Source organism: Macrobrachium rosenbergii, chromosome 4, assembly GCF_040412425.1.
Source record: "Macrobrachium rosenbergii isolate ZJJX-2024 chromosome 4, ASM4041242v1, whole genome shotgun sequence".
Classification (NCBI taxonomy): Eukaryota; Metazoa; Arthropoda; class Malacostraca; order Decapoda; family Palaemonidae; genus Macrobrachium; species Macrobrachium rosenbergii.
In genome coordinates this window covers 14,457,764-14,471,535 of record NC_089744.1, presented here as the reverse complement: position 1 = coordinate 14,471,535, position 13,772 = coordinate 14,457,764, and the positions used below count along the sequence as shown (strand labels likewise).

At 37.3% G+C, this 13,772-nt stretch overlaps 1 protein-coding gene across 2 annotated transcripts in view; it reads right to left on the bottom strand.

Moving 5' to 3' along the window:
* LOC136838336 (gamma-glutamyl hydrolase-like) overlaps nucleotides 1-12,904 on the bottom strand; it is a 36,253-nt gene extending 23,349 nt beyond the window's left edge. The window contains exon 1 of one of the 2 annotated variants that reach the window (XM_067103253.1): nucleotides 12,815-12,904. The gene's annotated coding sequence lies outside the window, so the exon portion shown is untranslated. Of the gene's footprint in view, nucleotides 1-5,299; nucleotides 5,424-12,814 lie in introns of those variants that run through there. The other variant, XM_067103243.1, reaches the window with a different exon arrangement.
* Between the last annotated feature and the right edge of the window lie 868 nt (nucleotides 12,905-13,772).

Genomic DNA, 13,772 nt, shown 5'->3' with positions numbered 1-13,772 from the left:
TCGAATTTTGGTGTTTGCTGAATAAGTTTAAATCCGCATATGCAAGTAAAGTGATATTGTATCTTGACCCCTCTGATAACAGGAGTAATTAAGATCATTCCTTATGATCTGGAGATCGCATAAGGCTGAGAATACTTGTAATGGTGACTTGAGCGATAATAGTTGGAAGTGAAAATTCACTTTTCCATTAGATACCGCCAATATAATTTAAGGATCTTCCGGGGTTGAATTGAGTCCAGATTGCTATGTAAGGGTTATAATTAGTTTGGTTATAATTAGTTTGTAAGAAAGTTAAGCAGGCAGCAAATTTTCGAGTGCTAGTGTACTTTGTCTCGGGAGTGGTTATTGCTGATGCCTATAAATTGAAGTTACTGTGACCGTCGATGGTTACTACAACACAGGCTTTAGCGTTGGACTTGTATGTATCGGATAAGTGTGGCGATAGAAATGCAGGAGTTTTGCATAATGCATTGTTTAATTAGTTGTGGCCTTGTCTCTGGCTATAAAAGTTATTGAATGTTAAAATTGCTCAAAGGATTCCATGAGGATGGGGTTGTGCGTCTAGTCCTTAGTTTTGTCTATCTCTCAGTAATACTTACAGAATTGCGAGTAAATTGGGTTCGCTTTAGAATTGAGAGCGCCCGGACAAAAACTCGGGAAAGTCGGTCCAACTTTTTCCTGGCTACGATCCGCAAGCTTCGGATAGCTAAGGTTAGTCGCCTAATTCTGATTTTACATCTGGTTTTTTTGTGCACCGCCACGAAACATTCTTCAATATGTGTCTGTACAAAAAAATAAAAAAAATAAAAAATAAAGCACATTTTTCGTCGGTTTGTTTCAGAGATATTTCCTTCCATAGAGTAATGAATAACTAATGCTGGTAACTACTGCCAATAATTGACTAGCTAATTTGCTGAGTTATCCGTCAACCGATTACAGGTTATCACTACGTGAAAACACGTCCTAAAATACTTCTGCCTCTTTTTTTTCCTTACTGATTCGCCCAAATGGTTGTTGCCAACTTGCAGGGTTTTGATATTTTGTCGCCCGAACTATAAAATGATTAGGCGCCCAAATATATTGACTAATGCCCAAATTCGCCCAAATGAATTGCGCCCGAATAAGTCACTTTAAGGTATGGACGACGGTAATAAAATCACAGGAATAGTCACAGAAAAGTCATTTTATGGAAAAGCTGTGGTAAAAGTCAATTATATTACCTGAACTTTTTTTTTTTGTAAATGTTCTGATGTGTAAAACAAGATTGAGTAAAATCATAGGATTGCATCCTAGATAAGTAATATTCATGAACTAAGCAAAGAAATATTGCAGTTATATACTTAAATATTGTAAAAGAAAGCTGATTCCTTGCGAGGCACCAAAACCAATGATAATAAAATAGAAAATTTATTTTAGTGGATGAAACCTTTCAAGCACGCCTGGAATAAAGCCACATGTACTGAAAGTATCAGTAAAGTATATTGTCATGTGAATGAGTCTTCATTTTCATTATTTCAGGGATGTCTGTACACAGCAAAAGTAAGCTACAGCTACTTATTGTTCCTTACTTGACCTAGACAGCAGAGAGCATTAGCGTATCCAGGCAGCCGAGTATAGACGGCAATTATTGGCGTACAAGATCACCGCATTTTGTAAACAACTTATTTTATGTATATAGGTGAATTTGCTCGCTGTAGATAAAACCCTTAACTGCTGTCCGTTGCTGAATTTATAAACTAAGTGACGACAGATAGATCCCCATATCCCTGCCTGTAGGCTGAATATAGATTCGTGTGTACTTCCATGCTTCTAGGAATTTAACACCATTAGCTATGTATAAATGTCCATTGGTCAATAGTGTAAAAATACTGATAGCTGTTCACACGAGAGGCAGAAAAAGTCAAGCATTTCTACTGGAATAGGTTTAGCTTTGTACCGAAACATGATTATATGGGAGTCACTTGTCAAGTGTTTGTCAATGCCGAAGATATACCACTTTCCTTAGCTATGATTTTAAGATTATTATTATTATTATTATTATATTATTATTATTATTATCATTAATGTTTTGAAGTTCAAAATATACACACACACACACACACACACATTATATATATATATATATATATATATATATATATATATATATATATATTATATATATATATATATATATATATATATATATATATATATATATATATATATATATATATATATATATATATATATAATATAGTCAGCGTAAGACCTTCCCATGGGGCAAAAATACACACAATGTTGAAAATTCGAGAACAAGTCAGTCAGTTCCAAATGGGCTAATCCGGTTAAATATTTTCAAGTAATGCCATAATATATATACAATGATGTTATGTAAGTCATGTATTGCCAGTTAATAACATTTAAAATATTTAATTGGTTATGACTCTTAAATTGTGACTGACTTGATTGTTTTTGATTACCTGACCACCTTCCCAGCCAAAATTGTGAATTTTTCCCTGTGACTTTATTACCGGTCACCACAAATTAATGTGACTTTTTTTTTCTGTGACTTTTTATCTCGGCCAAAATTGCGACTTTTTTTGTGACTTTTTATCTCGGCCAAAATTGCGACTTTTTCTGTGACTTTTTACCGGCCACCGTATAACCAAGTGAAGGGCAAACTATTCAAAATTTCGCGTAAGTGAATACAGAAGGACATATAAAAGTTCGTAGAAGTGAATTTACAGAAGGACCTTTTAGTATATAAACAGATTACATAGGTAAGGAAATGTGTTATATACAGTATATTTGTTTGTGTGCGTATGATGGGAATGTGACTGGGGAGGGATTTGGGTTTATATTTACAATGCTTAGTTACTTAGGGGGTGGCTAATTATGTGCATTATATTTACATAATATAATTACAATTGGGTAACTACATTATTACATTAGTTTTACATTTTGTTTCTTGTTCTTATGGGTCTAATAAATGTATTGATTTCTTCTGAAGTATTTGGTTGGGGATTATTATGGGAGTGGCCTTGACCTGAGTATACAACGTAAAACGTCGCACAGTGGTCTGGAAATAATTACAGCTGTACTTTATTGACTCATCACAATGAAAAGCTGGAATTTTTTTTAATATACTGCGGCCTGCAATCCATTTCGCCCAAATGCCCACGAGAACGCGTGCGCACAACCACACACATAGGCCTATATACATATACTTACAGTGGTTAATAATCTGTGCTGAACATATCGAAATGAACTATAATTATCGATAGCCACGTAGAGTGTAGAGGACTGAAGACCGCGAGGAAAATGACAGCAGGTGTCCAGGGAATAGTGACCCAGATTAGGAATGGGGAACTCCTTCCTTGTGGTCAAAAACAACCTTTATAATGCCACTTGGAATTTGGGTGTGCCCATCCGCAAGACCTTTAGTTTACAAGTGAAAAGGTGCTTTTACACTTGCCCACTCGCTACAACATCTCCCAGGCAGCACTCCCTTCTCTAATTGCATGTGAAACGAATTAACCAGGTATGATACTATACAGTACCTGTATGTCTGGAATCAAATTTATCCAACTGTTAGTGGCTTTTTTAATTTACCTTTCATATCTCATAGAAATGAGTTATGAGCTACAAATGATATCAATCACTGTTAGGAGTTGTTCTGTACCTAAAATTCGGTTTTATCTTGTATGGATACACGTACACAAACATATAAATTTATAATATACATTTATATATATGCATTTATATATATATATATATATATATATATATATATATATATATATATATATATATATATATAATTTATGCATGTGTGTGTGTTTGTGTGCATGAACTGCCTAGGATGATAGAAATGATTATGAGCAGCAAATAATACAAATCAGTGTTAGAAGCTATTCTGTACCTAAACTTTTTTCCTACACGGTTTGCGCACACAAATACATACATATATATCTATATTTATATGTATATATATATATGTGTGTGTGTATTATATATTTTAGATATACTGTTTATATATATTTATACATGTGTGTGTTTTTGTGCGTGAACTGCCTACGATTACAGAAAGCATTATGAGCTGCACAAAAATATGAAGCGCTGCCTGGGAGATGTTGTAGTGAGTGGGCAAGTGTAAAAGCACCTTTTCACTTGTAGACTAAACGTCCAGCGGATCGGCTCACCCAAACTCCAGGTGGGATTATAACGGTTGATTTTAACCACAAGGATTTCCCCATTCCTAGTCTGGGTCACTATTCCTTGGACAACCGCTGTCATATATAAATATTAGTCAGCACGTGGACCCTTCAAAAAAACCGATGAACAGAGAAGTAAATATTAGAGAAACCAAAACGCTGATGTTGACGCCCTTCTGACTGATATATGTAACCCTATTCATTTTCCCATAATCTAGACTCGTTCATACAGTGTGAATACTTTTGCCGTTCATTTCGAGTACGTGGACCTAAACAAGTGACATGCGCGCACTTATACACACGCCACACATATATATACATATATATGTGTGTGTGTGTGTGCGCGCGAATTCATATACCCACCCTGCATACTCCACTGACCAACTTTGATAGTAAATGTGAGAGAGATATACATGCATACATACATACATATATATATGTGATGTATATGCTGTGTATATATATATTATATATATATATATATATATATATATATATATATATATATATATATATATATATATGTTTACAATTTCACTGGGGTTATATGATCTCTAGAGATTTTTACAGGCCGGCAACGGAAACTTAATTTATTTGTCCTTGGAGTTCTGACTTACGTAAAGGGAAATCGTAAAAAACAAAGAACAAGGGATGATTTTAGGAGCTGAAGGCTCTACTTCATAAGGAAATTTTCTGTAAACACTTGGGATAAATTAAGGAATTATTTTTACAAAAGAAAAGCGTTAGAAGGGAAAAAGGGTAATTGAATTGTTAAAGGGCTTGCAACGCCTGAAGATCCTCCTACTGGAGTCTTGAATAAGGGCAAGGCAGAGTCCAAGATGAGTCCGCTGTGAATAGGTCCCTCTGCAAGAGAGATTTACACATTACACGCCAGTAAAGGAAAATATAACACCTACAATGACTCGAGGCTGCACTGATGGTGACAAGGACTCGAGGAATGAATGAAGACTTTACACTTGAACACAGAACATTGGCAATGGCACTGGATAAAATGGCACAAGGATAGAGGTACAATACTGGTACCCAATAACAGTTCTAAAGGGCAAGCTGTCATGACTGAAAAGTCTTTGCTTGCACTTTACCTTAGGGAAAGCAGGTCTCTGGCGAAGGATGACGAGGGACAATCACACATATGGCGATGCACACCATCACTTGGATGATCCACTCGAGGATGACTGTAGAGATGGTGACGAGTCTGGAGTCGGGGCGGGGAGTTGGAAGGGAAGGGCCTCTCAGCACCTCTCACACACATACGATTTCTCTGGCGAACAGCCAGTTAACTGCTAACTGACCAACTGCCCATATCTAACTCACTAACTGCCCCATGACTGACTGCCAAGATCCTCCTGTCCTGGCTCCTTTTAAGGCATCTCCGAGAGTAGGGGCCCTGATGTCGGCCCGTATGGTGACCGTGCCCAAGATGTATCTTCCAGGTGTCTTGACCATCTGCTTGCATCTCCCCAGGTGTCCTGTGGAAAGACAATTCAGCCAACTCAATCTGCCTTTAGAAAGGTTGTTTTAAGCAGCTTAGTTGGGCTAAGCTGCTTAAGGGAGTGACACCCAGCCTGTCATCTTTGCCCCTTTCGACTGTGCCATCTAAATGTCTGTTTCAGGTAAAGGAAAGGGACAGAGCGAACTGTTGATAATTTTAATTGTTTTGATATCTAGGTCCACTAGGACCGGCTATGCAGTGACGATTCTACTCTCAATGACTAAGGGCAAATTAAGGGTTGGCTGTGCAGTGACTTCTTGTACTTATAATAATATATATATATTATATATATATATATATATATATATATATATATATATATATACAGTATATAAATATATATATATATATATATATATATATATATATATATATATATATATATATATACAGTATATAAATATATATATATATATATATATATATATATATATATATATATATATATATATATATATATATATATATATATATATATATATATATATATATATATATATATATATATATATATATATATATATATATATATATATATATTTACTATCAACATGGTTAGTTGGTTATGCAGGTGGGTATATGGATTTGTGCACCAGTTGTAAATGTACCTGGACCACAATATAGTTCCCCTGTACGATGTTGTTGACATATCTTGAAAGAATATTTCAAATTTATGTTTGATGGCTCTCTCAGTAATTTTGTGTTTTTCTGCATTTTTGTTTTACATTGAACAACATTACTATATATATGAGCCTTCACAAAGGATTTATTTCTGTTAAATTAGAAATAATTCATTAGCAGTTTACTAATTGGCATCATTATGACTCGGAGAGACGTTTTCGATTTCAACATGTGATTGAACACAGCTAGTTTATCATACAATGAATGACTTTTTCTTTTTTTTTTTAGAAATGTGGATTGCAGTGAAAATTTTGTTTCTCAGAGTCAGAAAATGAGTTATCGGATCTGAGGGAAGAGCACCAATTACTTCTTAATTAAACTTTGGGGATGTAGGGCGACTTGGTGACAGCATTACAAACACGTGTGTGGAAACAAAGCCAGCAACTAGCGAGAGGCGCCTTTCACCTGGAAAACACGCAGGCGAAATGAGGTAGTCTCACCAGAGAGAAGCCAGATCTTTGGCGTAGTTTTGAACATTATTTTCGAGGGTAGATTATTATGGATTGATTTGGGGGAGAAAGGATTTCTTTAATTTATAGAGCTCAAGTAGAGAAAACGGGCTATGGATTGGATAAATTTTGGGGACGCTATATCGAGTTATTACAAAGTTATGGATGGTTTTGGGGTGGGCTTCCGTGAGAAGCCCTCGATACCTAGTACGAGAGGGACAGATGGCTTCTCCCAGAAGTCCCAAGACTGGAAAGGGAAATTTTGGGTAATGCTAAGAGAAAAACTTTATCTTCTTAACAAACTATAAGCGGATTACTCTGTTTGTAGAAATAGGGTTGGTCTTGAAAAAAAACGCCCATGCTGGTCACCAGCCCTTGACCAGGCGACCTTGAGTGGTCAGCTGTGCTTACCCTTTCAGGGCATGAGCGAGGAATAGGCAAATACGTAATCACGTGACTTAGGCAAACAGTGCCCATGCATAAGAGAATTATGTTTTGTGCTTATATTAGGATTGGAGGAAAAATACGCAACTTTGTCAGTGTAACTTGCAAATAATATAATTTCAACCTATCCCTCTCTCGACGATGAACTTACCACTTCTATAAAAATAAATAGAAGTGTACATCTAAAAGCGGCTGGTCTTCCAACCCCCCCAATTTTATCCGTATGTAAACCTTACCAACCGGCTCCCCCCTCCTCTGCACCCGTTATCAGTGTCTACATTTTTTTTAGGTTTACGCTACGTCCTTTCTTTTATTTTTTTAAAGTTTATTTTATCTTATTTTTTTTGTTGGGGTTATTATTCTAAGAGTGTCACGATGCTCTCTGAGTTTCCGAACCTAACCCGTATCTGGACTCCCCTATGAAGAAAAATGTTTTCTTTTCTTATCACAAGACAACACAAATTCGCGCCTTAGCCGGCCTTGTCCATGCGCGAAGTAGCACCAAATTTCTACATCCTCCGGGACAAAACCAAACCAGTTCTCTGAGAACAAATCCACGCCCTACGAGGTGAAATCGGGAACGGGCGAACGCTCCCTGACCCAAGCCTTAAGATTCACGTGATAGCCGGCCAAGTCCGTGTGTGAATCCGAAACTCTGTGCCGAAACAAAAATCCACCAACTAACAAGCCTGCTCCATCCACAGTGACAGTGCCCGAAGGGATTATAGTCAGAGCTATTGCACGGCTTGCAAGGTTTATGGCCACTCTCCCACATGGACAAAATGCCCTAATAATAAATCAAGTACTCCCACCATTGCCTTGGCAGTTACGAATCCAAAGTCATTGGGCCCTCCAGCCGAAGGTCCCTTATATGTGGCACCTCCTCAAGGTAGCTACCCTGCACGCCAGGTCAAGCATTTGATGACTCTGGCGCACAAATTTCCCTCATAAGGAAAGACAAAGTTCCCTATGGAGCTATCATTAACCGATGTAAACTCGTCACAATTGAGGGTATCAATCAATTTAAAATGATACTCCCTACTGTTCAATTGAGGGTCACAAGACCTCATAAATCCAAAATTTGCAACCTTACAGTAGCAAGCTATATTCCTGGAGGTTATGACATCCTCCTGGGATAGGACTTCCAGTCCCCATCTAAGTTACCGCAATCCAGGGGTCCAAATCCCCCAAACCACTCATTAGGCACAAGTAAGCCTCAAACACCTACACTCATTACACTGCCAGTGCCACCTGAGTACAATGTGCAGTGGCCCCCTCCATCATGATCGATCCCAGATCCCCTTCCAGTGCCTGGCCCTGCCCCAGTGCCAGGGCCCCAAACAGATCTCCCTCCAGGAGATTCCAAACTCGATTCCCAATCTCTACCAGTGCCACTTGCATGCACTGAGCAGTGCCAAGCTCTGTCCATCCCAAACGACGCGCAAATTCCAAATCAAATAATAGTGCCTGACCCTACCTTAGTGCCAACACTAGAGCACGCCCCAGATCTCCATTCAAGAGATCCTAATCAGGACCCCCTCTCTTCTCCCTTGCCCTCTTCTACCAGCGTCGGTAAGAGAGACGGATCCTTTCGACCACAGCAGAAGCTCAACCAAAGATGAGGCCTCGCAACCCGTGCCTGAGCTGGTCATAGTAACCTGTGAGCCTAACGCTCACTGCGACCTATTCCTCTCTTTCCCGGTCCCCCGTTGACACGACCATGGGTAAGGATTCTGTCATGTCTCAAATGGCCGATGAACTCACAGAACTGCCGTGACTTGTGGTAGAACTGGAAATGAATGCCCCTGCTTTGGCTGTTAAGCAAGCCAACACAGGTGGCACTCCAATGTCCTCCTCGGACTCGGTTTGACCGATTCCCCTACCAAGGATAACCATCAACCTAAAGAGATCTGCGGCAGACATCACGGGCGTAAGTAACGTCAGGTAGCTTCAAGAGAGCTGATGAACTCTCCTGGCACCAGTGCAAAATTGGCACAGTGCCACCCTTTTATCCTACGAGGACCGTGGCACCTCTATCCAGAAGAGGGCGTCAGGTTTTCTTACCTGTTTATTTTCTCATAACTGTGATTTGTTCCTTTTCCTTTAACATTTTTCCTTTCATTATTTTTCAATTAATCATATTATTTTATGCCTCACAAAGGCTTATATTTTACCTTGTTCCCACTCTGCCAATGCAGATTGCAATTGACAGACATCTAAATTATGTAAATGATTTCCAAGCGTTTGTCTGCTGAATCCTTGTTTTGGTAGACATTCTCACCCGACTGAAGGTGCGAGATATCAACTTGGGCGGGGAGTTATTATGTTTTCCCAAGAATCCCAGCCACAAACTGCTTCTTTTAATGTTTGAAATACAACAGTGCATTTTGGGCACTGCCTGACAAGGAAGGGCACAGGGAATATAGGCCCTTCCCTTAAGCTTTAATCGTCTTTCAACTTTCTCATCTGGAACACATGACTGTGGGAGACTTTTGTTCACATAGACACGAAAGAGCCAAGAAGGGATATTTAGAGAAAGGACAGCTGGCCTGCACCTGGTACTTAGTCATAGATGAAACCACCCCAGCTGCCTGTAGGTATCTTCCTGCCCCTTGACCAACTTTATATAAGGGACTGACGGAAGAAACAACTTGAGACACACTGTAGGACGTGAGGGAGAGACACATCACTGGACACAGCTCCTTCAGCGAGCATGTCCTACCACGTGGTCCTTATCTTGTAGGGACCCTCAGTATTCTTACCAGTGAAGCCTAGCCTTTCCTCTGCCGCCATTTCTCATTGAAACCACCTCTTCCACAAGGTAAAGTGATCTGTTGCAAAAGTTCTTCCACGTCAGTCACACTGTTCTAATTCTCAAAATTCCTGTTTCCATTTCTAAGTGCCAGTATTCCCATATCAACTTTGCCTTGTTAGTTCAGTGTTACATAAATGCCTGTTTTTAAATCATTACATAAAATCGTGTGTTCAAGGCTTCGTGGCACCCTCTGTGCTCGCCTTGTCCTATGTATATTTTATTGCGTCCTTGCTGGCTTTTAAAAAATCCATGAACCTCTCTCCTTACAGAGGGTCTGTTAGCCGTGGAAATCTCTCTTGACTGTGCCTTGTGTCAGCATCGTCACACCGACGGATATACTTTCAAGTTTTCCCAGTTATAATTAACCTTTCAGGCCTTGCATGCCTGATTAGTCCAAATCATCTTCATGTAAATACACGTAATTTTAAACTTACCCTAACATGTTTACTTACCAGTATCTTGTGAGAAGAGCCTTCAGCTCAGGTAAAATCTCCCATTTTTCCTTGTTTTTTACGATTTCCTTGATCAACAGTAGTCAGATGTTATACAAAAATAGAGGTAAGGAAATCATTCATTCAGAGTCTGTAACTGGCTCATGGTAAGTATTTCCCCAGGTCAGATCGTAAATATATATATATATATATATATATATATATATATATATATATATATATATATATATATATATATATATATGTATTGTCACGATGCATATCAAGTACCTGGTTATTACACAACTAATCTCAAAATTCAAAAATATACCTCACTTCAGCCAGATACCTGAACTCTCATAACATTAATTATTATGACTGAGTACTCTAAAGGTAACAGTGATCCCTTAAGAAAAAACTTATTTATTACTTGAAAAATCAAACTAAGTTTATCAGAATATGTGTGAGGTATCAGAAATTAAACTAGAAATATTCTAGAGTAAAAGGGCATCACTCCATCAAACAACTCTAACTGTTTCCCTAGTCTTAATTTACTTTAGCAAAACTAAAAGAACAAAACATGTTTATCACTTTGCCTTATGCACACACAAACAATCCTATTCACTGGTGATCAATAAATAAAACACTGTTTTTTAAAAATGTTAAATACAAAAATTTATTTTAAAATTCAAAGTTTATAACTAGAATTCACAATCTGAAAAATTTATTATTACTTGAAAAAACGCAGCACTTAATTAATTCTTGAATTAAATTATGAAACAAAACTAACTCACAAAAACTTTATCAGGAATTTAAATTAATCAAGCAAAGTTTACACTATCAAGAATTACTCAAGATTTGAAAAGAGAATCTTAATGAATGAAATATTAAATCAAGTATGTAATGTTAAATTACCAAGAAACATTTAAAATACTACGTAAATAAATTTTACATTACAAACAGAACAAAAAATGTGAAAATATGAAGAGATTGCAAACAGAAAAACACAAAAATACATATAAGATTTATCAATAACAATTTCACTCAGGCACAATTTCCAAACTTGTCATACCATGGTATTAATAAGTAAAATTCACGTTACCTTACACAAACTTGTGAAAACCTCTGTAAAATCATTTGCTGCAGCTGCGTTACCACAAAACACACTTTTTTACCAGGCACCATTACAAACTAAATAACTTTACTAAATTCAGATCTCAAAAGTTAATGCTAATACGTGACCACAAAACACTACGTTAAAAGTAATCTCTTTCTAAGAACGAGAGAGAGAGAGAGAGAGGGAACCAAATTAACTGGTCTCAGAAATCAGAATGAAACAGATTTTAGAATTCCAGTAACACGTGAAACAATTACATGATGTGTAAAGCATTTTGGGTGTGAGATACAAAAGGGACGTTTTAGAAGCAGGGAGGTGACGTCATTAAAGCATTTTGGGTGCGAGATACAATGGAGAAATTTCTAGAAGGAAAGTTACGTCCTCCCAGCAAAATGTTTTGAATGCAATCTTACAAAACATGGTGTAACTGATCAAGACACGTATTTTTTCTCTCAAAGTGGCGTATGTGACTCGAACAATGCATGTAACAACATGAAATCACTCGTCTTGAGCTCCTATGGGACGAATCGGCATTTGTTATCCCAACCTGTCATCACACCAACCCGAAACAAAGCGTTCTCTCTTATCTCAACTGATGACAATTGTTATGAAACAAGTCTTTGCTGGACACACGTGTGTTCATATACTACGGTTTTATCAAGAAAGATATTCTAAACTATGTTACTATTAAAATTGTATTATCAATTCTAAATTACTCTATTAAGTTATTTAATCATTAGTTCTTTTGAGATCTGATGCCAAACTAAATATGACACTTCAACAATCATTATAATTACACATAACACATGAAAAAAAGTAAATATGTCAAAATTATAGGAGGATATATGCATTACAAGGCAACATCATGAATATATATATATATATATATATATATATATATATATATATATATATATATATATATATATATATATAAACTGGTATATCTGCAAGGGAGATTATTCTCTTTGGAAAATGGAAAATTCCAAAGCAATAGTCGAAATTCAACAGCGAAGTCTGAAGACGAACACCTTTAAAAAGGTTTTTATTTCTATATAAATTTAACATGATAATGGATATAAGCTTAGAATTTTATGTTACACTGACCATATGCAAAGTTATTTCACATTCAGATCTGAATGAGCAAATCCAGATCTTGTCCCTTTACCTGCAATAGAAATGGAAGTACTTTTCACACGATAAGGTAGCAGCACGCTTCAGCTTGAATCCTAGTTCAGCTCACACCCGCTTGTACCAGACCACTGACATGGGCTGACTCACTCGAGTCACTCTCGTGTCTTATTTTAATGAGCTGCACACACACACCTATGACGCCAATCATAGGCCCTCCCACCCGCCACCAGCCATGATAACAGCTCTCACACTAGGGAACGGAAACAGACATAATTCATCTGAAAATTTCTTCGTATTCTAGAGTCATTGCTAATTGGGTGTGGTGCATATTCTTGCACAGTTCAAGTGGAGACAAATTTTACATTCGGTAAGTTGTGAACACCTATCTAAGGAAAACAAACTGTACCTTCAAACATTGGAAAAATTAAAAGAACTGGAGAACCGTAACTATAAATGAGGTCTTGAAAGAATTTTAATTAGACAGTGAATAATGTTTATAAACAAAGAGGATCTTTAATACTAAAAACACAGTTACGCTGATTTGCTTTACCCCTCATAAACAAGAGTTCAGACTACTGAAATGTTGAATAACCTTATTTACGAGTCTACACAGCTGTGACAGTGACACTCTCTGCACTAAATTTTATGGACAGATGTTTTGCTATCAACACATGACGCCCCTACCACGAAGCAGCAGGAATTGGAACTTTTCCTAATGAGACATCTGTGCTCAATAGAGGATGACTGACGCGATAAGAAAAAACCAGTAAAAAATGCGCCGAAGTTTCTTCGGCGCAATCCAGTTTTTTTTTTTTTTTTTGTAGTGTATAATGCTTTATGGGCCGTGGCCCATGAAACTTTCAGCCACGGCCCGATGGTAGTCTGTCCTATAGCGATGCCAGACGCACGATCATGGCTAAATTTATTCTTAAATAAAAATCACCGAGGCCTTAGGGCCGCAATTTGGTATGTTTGATGATTGGAGGGTGGAT